The sequence below is a fragment of the Salvelinus fontinalis genome, chromosome 17, assembly GCF_029448725.1.
Source record: "Salvelinus fontinalis isolate EN_2023a chromosome 17, ASM2944872v1, whole genome shotgun sequence".
Taxonomy (NCBI): Eukaryota; Metazoa; Chordata; class Actinopteri; order Salmoniformes; family Salmonidae; genus Salvelinus; species Salvelinus fontinalis.
This window is the reverse complement of record NC_074681.1, coordinates 14160924-14173547: the sequence shown is the minus strand read 5'-3', so window position 1 is coordinate 14173547 and position 12624 is coordinate 14160924. Positions and strand designations below refer to the sequence as shown.

Here is a 12624-nt window from a genome sequence, read left to right as displayed (position 1 = left end):
CTTGTTCATTTTCCAGAGAACGCATAGAGCCCCGTGTTGATTATCCCTTTTATCACATGGCTTTAATTTAACACATATGCCACTAGAAATGTGTTCAACATCAAATAAGTAGCTAGCAAGTTAGTTTACTAGATAGCTACAGTAGTTACCTTGGTCACCAAACAGATTTGCTAATTTAGCTAAACAACCATGAGTCCTAGCTTGCTATTATGAAAATCGAATTCCCAATGACAACAATGCTTTAAATTAGAGCAGATCAAACATAGAACATGTAAGAATGAACTATAGCCATTGAATTCTACCATGCATATGTAAGGGATAATCAACCAGGGACTATGCGTAGCCAACCAAACCATCAGTCCTAGCTTGACATTATGAACATTTAATTTAATGCCAATAACATTAATGTTTTCAATTCGACTTTTGCTTTCAAAAGCTGCTCAAAACAAAGAACATGCAAGAATGAACTAGCCATTGAATTCTACCATGCTGATATACACTATATATATAAAAGTATGTGGCCACCGCTTCAAATTAATGGATTCGGCTATTTCAGCCACACCCGTTGCTGACAGGAGTTACTCTTAAGGATCGGACCATTTTTTTGAAATTTTCGCCAAAAATGACATGCCCAAATCTAACTGCCTGTAGCTCAGACCTGAAGCAAGGATATGCATATTCTTGAAACCATTTGAAAGGAAACACTTTGACGTTTGTGGAAATGTGAAATTAATGTAGGAGAATATAACACATTAGATCTGGTAAAAGATAATACAAATAAAAAAAACATGCGTTTTTCTTTGTTCCATCATCTTTGAAATGCAAGAGAAAAGCCATAATGTACTGTTCCACTAGATGGCAGCAGATTATGTGCAAAGTTTTAGACTGATTCAAGGAACCATTGCATTTCAGTTCAAAATGTTGTATCAAGACTGCCCAAATGTGCCTAATTGGTTAATTAATACATTTTCAAGTTCATAACTGTGCACGCTCCTCAAACAATAGCATGGTATTATTGCACTGTAATAGCTACTGTAAATTGGACAGTGCAGTTAAATTAACAAGAATTAAAGTTTTCTGCCCATATCAGATATGTCTATGTCCTGGGAAATGTTCTTGATACTTACAACCTCGTGCTAATCACGTTAGCCTATGTTAGCTCAACCGTCCCGCGGGCGGGGGGACCGATCCCGTAGAGGTTACAATCAAGCACACAGATATGCAATCTACATAGAAAAACATTGGCAGTAGAATGGCCTTAAGAGCTCACTGCTTCAGTCGGCGTTCCAATTCATCCCAAAGGTGTTCGATGGGGTTGAGGCCAGGGCTCTGTGCAGGCCAGTGAAGTTCTTTCACACCGATTTTGATTGTATGGACCTCACTTTGTGCATGGGGGCATTGTCATGCTGAAACAGGAAAGGGCCTTCCCCAAACTGTTGCCACAAAGTTGGACGCACAGAATCGTCTAGAATGTCATTGTATGCTGTAGTGTCCCTTCACTGGATCTAAGGGGCCTAGCCCAAACCATGAAAAACAGCCCCAGACCATTATTCCTCCTCCACCAAATTTTACAGTTGGCACTGTAGCATTCTCCTGGCATCCGCCAACCCATATTTGTCCGTCGGACTGCCAGATGGTGAAGCGTAATTCATCACTCCAGAGAACACTTTCCACTGCTCCAGAGTCCAATGGCAGCAAGCCTTACACCACTCCAGCCAACGCTTAGTATTGCGCATGGTGATCTTAGGCTTGTGTGCGGCTGCTCGGCCACGGAAACCCATTTCATGATGCTCCCGACAACAGTTCTGGTACTGACGTTGCTTCCAGATATAGTTTGGAACTTGGTAGTGAGTGTTGCAAACAAGGACAGATGATTTTTACCTGCTTTGCACTTCAGCACTCTGTGGTCCCTTAAGAAATTGTGTGGCCTACCTACCACTTCACAGCTGAGCTGTTGTTGTTCCTAGACGTTTCCACTTCACAATAACAGCACTGGCGGTTGATCGAGGAAGCTCCAGCAAGGCAGAAATTTGACGAACTGACTTGTTGGAAAGGTGGCATCCTATGACAGTGCCATGTTGAAAGTCATTGAGCTCTTCAGTAAGGCCATTCTACTACCTATGTTTGTCTATGGAGATGGAATGGTTGTGTGCTCGATTTTATACACCTGTCAGCAGCAGGTGTGGCTAAAATAGCCGAATCCACTAATTTGAAGGGGTGCCCACATACTTTTGAATATATACTGTACGTCAATCTGTCTTTTTCACAGCTTGATGTGTGCACTGAGTACCTTCAGACACAGAAAAGAAGTGTGGAAACTACAGAGTTTATGACCTCACACTTACTCAGGAAACACAGGTCTGAGTTGCTCTCATGATAAACCAGCAGATGGTATGATAACACTGACCAACAGATCACATCCTCTTGCAATTGATACTATTGCAAACTTTAAAGTTGAAGTTTAAAGGAGTATAATATGGCCCGAATTCACTCGATTTTATTTAAATAGATGAAATTGACTTTGTGTGTCTTTCATCCCTCAACAGGCACTATTTATGTACAGTAGCATGGATGTATCCAAATAAATGTCACTAGAAAATAGCTTAAACAAATGCAAATGCAGCTACTTTGATGTTATTCTATCTGCAGAGTTGACACGACTGTGTTAGCCATAGTTGGCTACCTAGCAAGCAAGGGATGAGAACATCGCAAGCCTACAGAGCAATCAAACAAATAGAATGAACAACAAGTCCTCTTCTCTAGCAACTTAACCGATAGAACTAACAACCTGGTTTAGTGGAAGGCTGAAATAGTATGAATTTACTTATCAAAATTAAAATCTCAATGAAAACATGTCATTTTTACCAGTAAATGTGTGCTTGTTTTCTATGGCAACAGTGGCTTAAGTGGGATAAACTCCTCCGCTCTGTACATTATCTGGAATTAATCAACTCGGTCATTATCAGGTCGTCCATTATTTCCAGATAATGTACAAAGTGTCAGTGTTTATCCCTTACATGTATGTATGTATGTATGTATGTATGTATGTATGTATGTATGTATGTATGTATGTATGTATGTATGTAAACTCAGCAATAAAAGAAACATCCCTTTTTCAGGACCCTGTCTTTCAAAGATAATTTGTACAAATCTAAATAACTCCACAGATCTTCATTGTAAAGGGTTTAAACACAGTTTCCCATGCTTGTTCAATGAACCATAAACAATTAATGAACATGCACCTGTGGAATGGTCGTTAAGACACTAACAGCTTACAGACGGTAGGCAATTATGGTCACAGTTATGAAAGCTTAGGACACTAAAAAGAGGCCTTTCTACTGACTCTGAAAAACACCAAAAGTAAGATGCCCAGGGTCCCTGCTCATCTGCGTGAGCGTGCCTTAGGCATGCTGCAAGGAGGCATGAGGACTGCAGATGTGGCCAGGGCAATAAATTGCAATGTTCGTACTGTGAGATGCCTAAGACAGCGCTACAGGGAGACAGGACGGACAGCTGATTGTCCTCGCAGTGGCAGAGTACGTGTAACAACACCTGCACAGGATCGGTACATCCGAACATTACACCTGTGGGACAGGTACAGGATGGCAGCAACAACTGCCCGAGTTACACCAGGAACGCACAATCCCTTCATCAGTGCTCAGACTGTCCGCAATAGGCTGAGAGAGGCTGGACTGGGGCTTGTAGGCCTGTTGTAAGGCAGGTCCTCACCAGACATCACCGGCAACAACGTCGCCTATGGGCACAAACCCACTGTCGCTGGACCAGACAGAACTGGCAAAAAGTGTTCTTCACTCACGAGTCGCGGTTGTCTCAGCAGGGGTGATGGTCGGATTTGCGTTTCTCGTCGAAGGAATGAGCATTACACCAAGGCCTGTACTCTGGAGTGGGATCGATTTGGAGGTGGAGGGTCCGTCATGGTCTGGGGCGGTGTGTCACAGCATCATCGGACTGAGCTTGTTGTCATTGCAGGCAATCTCAACGCTGTGCGTTACAGGGAAGACATCCTCCTCCTTCATGTGGTACCCTTCCTGCAGGCTCATTCTGTCATGACCCTCCAGCATGACAATGCCACCAGTCATACTGCTCGTTCTGTGTGTAATTTCCTGGCCAGCCATGGCCAGCGAAGAGCCCAGATCTCAATTCAATTGAGCACGTCTGGGACCTGTTGGATCAGAGTGAGGGCTAGGGCCATTCCCCCCAGAAATGTCCAGGAATTTGCAGGTGCCTTGGTGGAAGAGTGGGGTAACATCTCACAGCAAGAACTGGCAAATCTGGTGCAGTCCATGAGGAGGAGATGCACTGCAGTACTTAATGCAGCTGGTGGCCACACCAGATACCGACTGTTACTTTTGATTTTGATCCCACTTTGTTCAGGGACACATTATTCCACTTCTCTTAGTCACATGTCTGTGGAACTTGTTCAGTTTGTCTCACTTGTTGAATCTTATGTTCATACAAATATTACCACATGTTAAGTTGGCTGAAAATAAACGCAGTTGACAGTGAGAGGACGTTCATTTTTTTGCTGAGTTTATGAGTGTATGTACATTTTGTCTCTCTGGTTCTATCTGCCCTTTACTTGCTGTGTTCTGTCCTCTCCTTTCTGCCTCTGTCTCTGTCTGGTGCAAGCTGCAGCCACTTTATGACAAACTTCTGTCTCTCAATCTGTAGCCTTGGATGTAAAAGTGTTTCTCCTTTTGAATAAAACAAAAAAAGTTCAAAATAAGTAGTCACTGAAATCCTAGGAATCACAATCCAGACCTCAGGTTTCCAATTTCAACACTGAGTCAAACAGATCAAGAGATATGTGCCTGTTGTAGCGCTCCCTTGTGGTCAATCTGAACATGCTTGCATATGTTGAGTCTTGACAGGGTTTGTAACATGTGTACTTGTGTATATACATTTATGTGCCAGCCCACGCCCACATTAAGGTTTATTGGTCAGTTGTTTGACATACTAGTCTGGAAAATATTGCGTTGAAAGACGTTGGTCCATAGATGCCATACAGTACATTCGGATAGTATTCAGACCCCTTGACTTTTTCCACATTTTGTTACATTACAGCCTTATTATAAAATGTATTAAATAAATAAAAATCCTCATCAATTTACAGATAATGACAAAGTGAAAACAGGTTTTTAGACATTTTTGCAAATTGATTAAACAAACAGAAATACCTTATTTACATAAGTATTCAGACCCTTTGCTATGAGACTCGAAATTGAGCTCAGGTGCATCCTGTTTCCATTGATCATCCTTGAAATGTTTCTACAACTTCATTGGAGTCAACCTGTGGTAAATTAAATTGATTGGCCATGATTTGGAAAGGCACACACACCTGTCAATATAAGGTCCCACAGTTGACAATGCACGTCAGAGCAAAAACCAAGCCATGAGATCGAAGGAATTGTCGGTAGAGCTCTGTCGAGGATTGTGTCGAGGCACAGATCTGGGGAAGGGTACCAAAACATTTCCGCAGCATTGAAGGTCCACAAGAACACAGTGGCCTCCATCATTCTTAAATGGAAGAAGTTTGGAACCACTAAGACTCTTCCTAGAGCTGGCCGCCCGGCCAAACTAGGCAATCGGGGGAGAAGGGCCTTGGTCAAGGAGAAACCGATGGTCACTCTGACAGAGCTCCAGAGTTCCTCTGTGGAGAATGGAGAACCTTCCAGAAGGACAACCATCTCTGCAGCACTCCACCAATCAGGCCTTTATAGTAGAGTGGCAAGACGGAAGCCTAAAGGACTCTCAGACCATGAAAAGCAAGATTCTCTGGTCTGATGAAACCAAGATTGAACTTTTTGGCCTGAATGCCAAGCATCACGTCTGGAGGAAACCTGGCACCATCCCTACCGTGAAGCATGGTGGTGGCAGAATCCTTCTGTGGGGAGGTTTTTCAGCGACAGAGACTTGGAGACTAGTCAGGACCAAGGGAAAGGTGAACAGAGCAAAGTACAGAGAGATCCTTGATGAAAACCTGCTCCAGAGCACTCAGGACCTCAGACAGGGGGAAGGTTCACTTCCCAACAGGACAATGACCCTAAGCACACAGCGAAGACAACGCAGAAGTGGCTTCAGCCAGAGCCCGGACTTGAACGATAGAACATCTTTGGAGAGACCTGAAAATAGCTGTGCAGAGATGCTCCCCATCCAACCTGACAGAGCTTGAGAGGATCTGCAGAGAAGAATGCGAGAATCTCCCCAAATACAGGTGCCAAGCTTGTAGCGTCAAACCCAAGACTCGAGGCTGTAGTCGCTGCCAAAAGGTGCTTCACCCACGCTGATGGTTTTGTTACTTTGCTGACCACACCCCTCTGCTCTTGATTGACCAATGTCTCTTTCAGCTGGTCAAGCACATCATATGGGATTTTCCTACATCCATGAACAACAGGAGGGACTTTTGGATCAATGTAGATGTGGTGCAGGCCTGGAAACTCAGAGTCCTTTAATAAATCTTCTTTGGGATTGGTGTCCCATCCACGGGACAGTTGAGCTAATGTAGGCTAATGCGATTAGCATGAGGTTGTAAGTAACAAGAACATTTCCCAGGACATAGACATATCTGATATTGGCAGAAAGCTTAAATTCTTGTTAATCTAACTGCACTGTCCAATTTACAGTAATTATTACAGTGAAAGAATAGCATGTTATTGTTTGAGAGTGCACAATTTTGAACATGAAAAGTTATTCATAAACGCAAGTTTGTGCCAGCCAGCATCTTTTTTGAGCGCTTGTGTCACTGCACCTATGAACAACATGTCCACTTCCTTGACCTCTGTTTCAAAAGGAGCAACATCTGTCCCTGACCTCCACACAGCTGCAAAGTGATTTATCTTGCCACATTTTTTACATTCAACATTGAATGCAGGACACCTCTTTGGTTTGTGTGTTTTTCCACAAGTCTTTGTCTGCTGCTCGCTGGTTGAGCATGGGGGTGGCCTTTATTCTGACTGTGCTCATGATTGTATAATGGCAGCCCTTTTGTTCCATAGCATGCACAAACTGTTCTGTGCTATTGCTAGCCAACATACAGTATCAGTCAAAACTTGACACACCTACTCATTCAAGGGTTTTTCTTTATTTTCACTATTTTCTACATTGTAGAATAATAGTGAAGACGTCAAAACTATGAAATAACACATGGAATCATGTAGTAACCCAAAAAAGTGTTAAACAAATATAAATATATTCCAAAATATATTTTAGATTATTCAAAGTAGCCACCCTTTGCCTTGACAGCTTTGCCCACTCTTGCCATTCTCTTAACCAGCTTCACCTGGAATGATTTTCCAACAGTCTTGAAGGAGTTCCCACATATGCTGAGTACTTTGACTGGTACTGTAGCCCAAGTTGATGTAATTTATTTTGTACAGCAAACATGTATTGCCTTAGCTAGGGTTAAATCTGAAATGGAGAGGAGTTTCTCTTATTCCACTATCAGTGGCGATAAACACATACCCATTAGCATTAGATCTTCGGTGTCTTTGAACTCACAACCGCGTGTTCTCAGTCTCAGTTAGGTTGTACACTTGTCAATAAATGCCTGTTCATTGAAGTTGTGTGCCCAAAATTGATGTCTCTCGAACACAGTATTCCTGCGTGGTGCACAGTAGTTGTCCAATGCCTTCATCACCTCGGCCAGTTTCTTGTTTTCTGGGTCGGCATATGTGTTCTCCATCGTGTTGTATATCTCCAGCTCGTCTAAAAACTGCTATTTTCCTAGCCGTGGGCTTGTCATTTATCCCTCTGGCTAAGTAGTAGAAGTTTAGTCTTTGTTTACATTTCTTGCAAGGATTCCAGTCAATAACAACGGAGAAGGTGGTGTAAACGACTGCATTGCTGCTCACCCCAAACTACATAGCTATTGGGACTGCGTTGAACTATTTGACTCTGCGCTGTGAGTATTTTCCAATCTGTAAGTGCAATGTCGACATTTTGTCTGTTATAAAGTGGCTACTCGCTAACTACCATGGCTTTGTCTGAATTGGTGACGCACACTGTTTGGGCCTGCATGTGTTCAAAACTTCTAGAGACGATTAACATCTTTTTACACTAATGTCCATCTGTCAACTCCACTTCCTTTCACCACGAATCGCTATGTATTTTTGCCAATTCTTTCGTTAATACTTAGCTAGTTTAGCCTACGTTCGTTGATCATGGCCATCATCGACTGCTAAATGGAGCCTGGAGCTAGCTGGCAACGTTCAATATGTATTATGCTATTTGGTCCACATTAACTATTGAACCTGCTGGAATGCTGATGGATAGCTATGGCGCAAACATAATGAAATTTGTTTTGTCACGCCTTGCTTGCATAACAACACTAGTTTTTAGCTACTAACCTGCCATTCGTTGTGGCTAAAAGCCTAGCTAGTTACGTTAGCTAGGTAACGTTAAATTGTCTGCAATGTCGTGTTGTTTGTTTCATGCGTTGTGTGATTAAAATAACGCAACACAACACCGTTTCAGCCAATATATGCCATTTAGACAGCTGATGTTTCTTAGCTAGCCAACGAGCTACACCATGAAGCTCAATTCTATGCAATATTAAAAAAAAAAAAACTTATTGTTATCAATTTTAAAGGTAATTAACCAGAAAAGAGGCTAGCCCATTTCCTGTTTTTGTTTTGTTTTCCACAATACGCAGTGCTGAGATATCAGGGCAAGATGGTTGGTTAGAAAACGTCCAATCTGTGTGGTAACTGTTTAAGAAAGCAGTTGATTGGCTTCAAATAATTCTGCCAATCCTGGATGAGAACTAGTCAATGAGCGGGTTTCGATTAATGTCATCCGTGTATGCGTGTTTTGCACCGGCTGAAAGTTGATTGCATTTGATTTGGAACCGGGCTGCCTCGCTCTAACCAGGAGTGATATAGCCTAAACTATCAAATCAAATCAAATCAAATTTTATTAGTCACATACACATGGTTAGCAGATGTTAATGCGAGTGTAGCGAAATGCTTGTGCTTCTAGTTCCGACAATGCAGTAATAACAACAAGTAATCTAACCTAACAATTCCACAACTACTACCTTATACACGCAAGTGTAAAGGGATAAAGAATATGTACATAAAGATATATAAATGAGTGATGGTACAGAACGGCATAGGCAAGATGCAGTAGATGGTATAGAGTACGGTATATACATATGAGATGAGTACTGTAGGGTATGTAAACATAAAGTGGCATAGTTTAAAGTGGCTAGTGGTACATGTATTACATAAAGATGGCAAGATGCAGTAGATGATATAGAGTACAGTATATACATATACATATGAGATGGGTAATGTAGGGTATGTAAACATTATATTAGGTGGCATTGTTTAAAGTGGCTAGTGGTACATTTTTACATAATTTCCATCAATTCCCATTTTTAAAGTGGCTGGAGTTGAGTCAGTATGTTGGCAGCGGCCGCTAAATGTTAGTGGTGGCTGTTTAACAGTCTGATGGCCTTGAGATAGAAGCTGTTTTTCAGTCTCTCGGTCCCTGCTTTGATGCACCTGTACTGACCTCGCCTTCTGGATGATAGCGGGGTGAACAGGCAGTGGCTTGGGTGGTTGTTGTCCTTGATGATCTTTATGGCCTTCCTGTGACATCGGGTGGTGTAGGTGTCCTGGAGGGCAGGTAGTTTGCCCCCGGTGATGCGTTCTGCAGACCTCACTACCCTCTGGAGAGCCTTACGGTTGTGGGCGGAGCAGTTGCCGTACCAGGCGGTGATACAGCCCGACAGGATGCTCTCGATTGTGCATCTGTAGAAGTTTGTGAGTGCTTTTGGTGACAAGCCGAATTTCTTCAGCCTCCTGAGGTTGAAGAGGCGCTGCTGCGCCTTCTTCACAACGCTGTCTGTGTGGGTGGACCAATTCAGTTTGTCCGTGATGTGTACACCGAGGAACTTAAAACTTTCCACCTTCTCCACTACTGACCCGTCGATGTGGATAGGGGTGTGCTCCCTCTGCTGTTTCCTGAAGTCCACAATCATCTCCTTTGTTTTGTTGACGTTGAGTGTGAGGTTATTTTCCTGACACCACACTCCGAGGGCCCTCACCTCCTCCCTGTAGGCCGTCTCGTCGTTGTTGGTAATCAAGCCTACCACTGTAGTGTCGTCCGCAAACTTGATGATTGAGTTGGAGGCGTGCATGGCCACGCAGTCGTGGGTGAACAGGGAGTACAGGAGAGGGCTCAGAACGCACCCTTGTGGGGCCCCAGTGTTGAGGATCAGCGGGGTGGAGATGTTGTTACCTACCCTCACCACCTGGGGGCAGCCCGTCAGGAGGTCCAGGACCCAGTTGCACAGGGCGGGGTCGAGACCCAGGGTCTCGAGCTTGATGACGAGTTTGGAGGGTACTATGGTGTTAAATGCTGAGCTGTAGTCGATGAACAGCATTCTCACATAGGTATTCCTCTTGTCCAGATGGGTTAGGGCAGTGTGCAGTGTGGTTGCGATTGCGTCGTCTGTGGACCTATTGGGTCGGTAAGCAAATTGTAGTGGGTCTAGGGTGTCCGGTAGGGTGGAGGTGATATGGTCCTTGACTAGTCTCTCAAAGCACTTCATGATGACGGAAGTGAGTGCTACGGGGCGGTAGTCGTTTAGCTCAGTTACCTTAGCTTTCTTGGGAACAGGAACAATGGTGGCCCTCTTGAAGCATGTGGGAACAGCAGACTGGGATAAGGATTGATTGAATATGTCCGTAAACACACCAGCCAGCTGGTCTGCGCATGCTCTGAGGACGCGGCTGGGAATGCCGTCTGGGCCTGCAGCCCTGCGAGGGTTAACACGTTTAAATGTTTTACTCACCTCGGCTGCAGTGAAGGAGAGCCCGCAGGTTTTGGTAGTGGGCCGTGTCAGTGGCACTGTATTGTCCTCAAAGCGGGCAAAAAAGTTATTTAGCCTGTCTGGGAGCAAGACATCCTGGTCCGTGACGGGGCTGGTTTTCTTTTTGTAATCCGTGATAGACTGTAGACCCTGCCACATACCTCTTGTGTCTGAGCTGTTGAATTGCGATTCTATTTTGTCTCTGTACTGGGACTTAGCCTGTTTGATAGCCTTGCGGAGAGAATAGCTACACTGTGTGTATTCGGTCATGTTTCCGGTCACCTTGCCCTGGTTAAAAGCAGTGGTTCGCGCTTTCAGTTTCACGCGAATGCTGCCGTCAATCCACGGTTTCTGGTTTGGGAATGTTTTAATCGTTGCTGTGGGTACGACATCGTCAATGCACTTCCTAATGAACTCGCTCACCGAATCAGCATATTCTTCAATGTTGTTGTTGGACGCAATGCGGAACATATTCCAATCCGCTTGATCGAAGCAGTCTTGAAGCGTGGAATCAGATTGGTCGGACCAGCGTTGAACAGACCTGAGCGCGGGAGCTTGTTGTTTTAGTTTCTGTTTGTAGGCTGGAATCAACAAAATGGAGTCGTGGTCAGCTTTTCCGAAAGGAGGGCGGGGGAGGGCCTTATATGCGTCGCAGAAGTTAGTATAACAATGATCCAGGGTTTTACCAGCCCTGGTAGCACAATCGATATGCTGATAGAATTTAGGGAGTTTTGTTTTTAGATTAGCCTTGTTAAAATCCCCAGCTACGATGAATGCAGCCTCAGGGTGTGTGGTTTCCAGTTTACAAAGAGTCAGATAGAGTTCGTTCAGGGCCATCGATGTGTCTGCTTGGGGGGGAATATATACGGCTGTGATTATGATCGAAGAGAATTCCCTTGGTAGATAATGCGGTCGACATTTGATTGTGAGGAGTTCTAGATCAGGTGAACAGAATGACTTGAGTTACTGTGTGTTGTTATGATGATCACACCACGTCTCGTTAATCATGAGGCATACCCCCCCGCCCCTCTTCTTACCAGAAAGATGTTTGTTTCTGTCGGCGCGATGCGTGAAGAAACCAGCTGGCTGCACCGACTCCGTTAGCGTCTCTTGAGTGAGCCATGTGTCCGTGAAGCAGAGCACGTTGCAATCCCTGATGTCTCTCTGGAATGTTACCCGTGCTCGGATTTCATCAACCTTATTGTCAAGAGACTGGACATTGGCGAGTAGTATGCTAGGGAGTGGAGCGCGATGTGCCCGTCTCCGAAGCCTGACCAGGAGACCGCTACGTTTGCCCCTTTTACGGCGTCGCGTAGGGTCGCCGGCTGGGTTCAGATCCATTGTATTGGGTGGAAGGCAAAACACTGGATCCGTTTCGGGAAAGTCATATTCCTGGTAGGAACGATGGTTAGTTGACGTTAATCGTATATTCAGTAGTTCCTCCCGACTGTATGTAATGAAACCTAAGATCACCTGGGGTACCAATGTAAGAAATAACACATAAAAAAACAAAATACTGCATATTTTCCAAGGAACGCGAAGCGAGGCGGCCATCTCGGTCGGCGCCGGAAGTTTTAGAACTAGATTGAGCACGTGGAGTAATCAGTAGGATTCTGTGTTTTCACATGCAAAAGTGATTGCTTAAATAAAATAAAAACGCATTATCTGCCTTCCCAATGAAAATTCGAACATATATTTTATGGAAAAGAGATGCTGCCTTGTGGACAACCACCGAGCAGCGCAGATTACTGTAGATTTGAGAAGGGCGCTCCTCCCTCACCACATTT

The 12624-nt window shown here is 44.1% G+C and overlaps 1 protein-coding gene across 6 annotated transcripts in view; it reads left to right on the top strand.

Moving 5' to 3' along the window:
* Positions 1-7521: 7521 nt before the first annotated feature.
* LOC129813747 (protein-L-isoaspartate O-methyltransferase domain-containing protein 1-like) overlaps positions 7522-12624 on the top strand; it is a 29740-nt gene continuing 24637 nt past the window's right edge. For 4 of the 6 annotated variants that reach the window (XM_055866232.1, XM_055866230.1, XM_055866227.1 and 1 more), the window contains exon 1: positions 7522-7921. The gene's annotated coding sequence lies outside the window, so the exon portion shown is untranslated. Of the gene's footprint in view, positions 7940-12624 lie in introns of all 6 variants that reach the window. The other 2 variants (XM_055866231.1, XM_055866228.1) reach the window with 1 other exon arrangement.